Raw genomic sequence first — 3,757 nt, forward strand, 5'->3', positions numbered from 1 at the left:
TAAAACAAGAATGCAAGGATATAATGGAGAATTAAAGAGAAACAATAAAGCATGCCACAAACACAATGATTTATAGTGGTTCGGTGCCAACCTTGCACCTACATCCACTCCCCAAGCTCCTACTTGGGAATTCCAATCCACTATACTTTGTATTCAACCCGAATACAACCATCGGAAACTCCGACACTAGCTATCCCAAGCTAGTCCACTTGTTTCCCGGGTACAAGCCAACCCAATACACTCCGATTTCAGGTTCGGATCAACCTTTCCTTGTTTTGAAAACCCTCCAAAACAAAAACAATTACTCACAAGATAAAATCAGTTTAGAGCACAAATAAGTACAAGAATAGCTCCTTAAGTGAGCGAATATAACAATAAATACGCTTTACTCAAATGAAGAAGCCCTTCTTGGATTTCCTCAAAGTGGATGAGAGATGAAGTAAATGCTTGAGGAGTTGGTGAGCTTGATTGATGGCTTCTTGAAGGCTTTAAATGAGCTCTTGAATGATGTTGAGTAGTTGGCTTGAAAAACCTTCTCTTGAATGCACTTGAATGCCCTCTTGAATGCTCTTGATTTTCTCTTTTCAAATCACTTGAATGCCTCTTGGATATTTGGATCTCTCTTCTTTTTGTTTTCCACCTTTTGAAACCTTTATAGCTTAAGAACAAGGGAAAACAAACTAGGCAGAAAAAGAGCCGTTAGAGCACAAAAAGCAGCATTAAAAAGCAACCAAATCTGGCCAAAAACTAGCCGTTACAGGCAAATCCCGACATATGAGTCGACTCATGCCTCAGGGGTCGACTCATGAGTCGACCTCTGTTGCAAAGTCCAGAGATTGGGTTTCTGGATTTTCTTGGCCCAAAACAGCAGAGGTCGACTCATGAGTCGACTCATGCCTTGTGGGTCGACTCATGAGTCGACTCACAGGTCGTGCCAAGCCAGAAAACCAGCGTGCCATGGCTAATCTTTGCGTGCCAATCAGCTCATAGTTTCATGAGTTGACTCATGAGTCGACTCATGAACTTCAAACCTTCATAACTCCAAAAATATAAGTCCAAAAATCATGAAACTTTCACCAAAGATTACATATCATTTGTTCTACACGATGATGTTATCAAATCAGAGTTTTGATGAAATTATGATTTTGCCCCTGTAGAGCATAAGGTCTTTTTCACATAAAAATTATTTGTATCCCTTCCAACTTTTTGTAGTCATCAAAATCAATCTAGGATCAACAATCTCTCCCTTTTTGATGATGACAAAACAGTTGAACAAAAGCATTTATATGAATCATGAATTTCCAAAAGCATATGCTTGAAAAGAGTATGATTCTTTTGGCATGTGAAACAAATGGTTATATGCATAAGTAGTTTGTCCATTTGCTTAAAGATTGGAAGATATGCTCATTGGATAATTGTTTTGGTGTTAGAGCAGAAAATTTGATTTTATTATCAGAGCAAACTGTATTTTGAAAAAATTTTCTCAATTCTCAAAACTAGTCATGTGTGCCAAAGCATATTGAATAGTTGATTTGGAAAGAGTAATAGATCATTTAAGTTTAAGATGTATCAGAGCAAGAGAAATGAAAATCCTGCAATGTATCAGTGTAGGGAAAAACAATTTTACAAAGTATCAGAGAAAAATTTTGCAAAGTATCAGAGTAATAAAAACAGTTTTTCAATGTATCAGAGTAAAATTGAGTAATGTATCGGAGTAGTAAAATTGTCAAAGTATTAGAGCAATGTATTCAATATATCAGAGTAGGGCTTGGAATTTGAAAGCCTATCAAAGCATATTCAATGGTTTACAGCAAATAGAGTATAAGTAATTTTAAAAGGTACTTATTTGCAGTATATTTAGCATTTGTACTTAAAATTGTCAATGTATTAATTTCTCATAAGTTGTAGTGTTTGCTTTTGATGGATTTCTTTGTGTTTAATTTCTCCCCCTTTTTGACATCATCAAACAAGGTTAAGTCCTTTTTCTAAGCATTCTTTAATTTTTTTCTCTTGTAGGGTTTGCTTCCCCTTAATGAAGCAACTATTAACAGCAATCATAAAATGATAATACCATAAAGAGAAGACAATATTTCACAAAAGAGAATATATGACCAAAGTAAGATAATCATCATTCCAAAGGTAAAGCCATAATTGTTTCAGTACATAGATTGTAACATAAAAAGTAACATACAAAGTCAACTAGCTCATGTCAATACATGGCCCCAAAAATACAGATCCTAGAGAGGACTAAATACTAAGACCTAGGATCTAGAAATGATCAATGATCAGAATCATCAGAAATGTGATAAGGATCAGATGGATCTGGATCTGAGATGCGTCCTCGACCCCGTCTGCCTCTGGCACGAGAGGAAGAACTGGCACGAGCAGGCGAACGGGAGGAACTGGGTGGCTGAGAACGCTGAGAAGCTAGGGACTGAACTGAAAGGGTAAGTCTGATGGAGTCAAGTACAGTCAGTGCCCTGGAGACAGCCTGGAGAAGTGCAGTGAACTGAGTAGTAGCTTGCTCACTTGATCCTCTGATCTCCTTCCTCAGTAACTCATAACCGCCCTCAAGAGCTCCTCTGAGTCTGCCGGCCTCTGCAGTGAGATCAGTGACCTCAATCGAAGACTCCTGAGGCTGAGGGTGTGCCAAATCGAAGACCTGCCCCTGTAACTCGAGAACTCTGCCAGTCAATCTCAGAACAGTGTCCTCAAGCTGCTAAATCCTCATGGACTGATCTGCCATCATCTGATATACTATGGAGATGTGGGGAGTCAAAGTCTGATCAGTAGAAGTAGCCCCTGGTACAAATGAAGTACTGCTCATCTGACTCGACATCAAAGAGACCATACGCTGTGCAATCCGCTCAATCTGATAATCGGACAGAGTGAACTCTAGCGGAGGTGCTCTGCTCTCTGGCTGATGCACAGGTGTGGGTATCCTGGTAAACTCAGAAGGGCCAGCCTCTGGATCCGGAAAGAACTGTATATCTGGTGAAGCTGCCCTGAAGCTATGAACAGGAGATGATGGACCTTCTTCTTCTTCAGCTCTGACTTCTGCTGTATCCTCAGCTCTTTCTTCTGCTCTCTCTTCTGCTCTTTCTTCTGTTCTCTCTTCTGCTCTTTCTTCTGCTCTCTCCTCAGCTCCCCTGATCCAACCACCACCACTTTTTGTGAACCCCATTCGATGCAAGGTGTGAGGTTGAAGGTATCAACATGAGACAGTTTGGTGGGAGCCTCCCCTCACAACTAACTCCAAACCTCCTGAAAACTCTAGTCAGGGCCATACCATAAGGCAAATGTGCCTTAGATCTGTTCAGAGTCTCTCTCATGGCCTCTATCATAAGTGCTGGGAGGTTTAGGGGGGTTTCTGTGATAATGTGAAACATAATGCATATGTCCCTGCCTGACAGAAGATCGTGCCTACCACTCCTAGGGAAGAAAAGTTTTGTGACCATTTGATGTAAGATTCTCATTTCTATAGGTAAAATCTTGGCCTCTAGTTTATTCAAATTCCCTTGGTAGGTTCCTCCAAGTATAACACTTATACCTTCTTCTTTCACGGGGAGTTCCATGTATGCATAACCTTCACTAGGTAAGTGTAAAATCTCCCCTAAAATGACAGGATCCAGACAGATATCAATCCCTTTCACAGTTGAAGTTACAGACCCATTTCCATAAATAAGATTCTGATAAAACTCCCTAACAAGGTCAACAAAGGTGACTTCTTTGAGTAAACAGTAAAAGCTCCATCCCT

The sequence above is a fragment of the Elaeis guineensis genome, chromosome 6 (genome assembly GCF_000442705.2).
Source record: "Elaeis guineensis isolate ETL-2024a chromosome 6, EG11, whole genome shotgun sequence".
NCBI lineage: Eukaryota > Viridiplantae > Streptophyta > Magnoliopsida > Arecales > Arecaceae > Elaeis > Elaeis guineensis.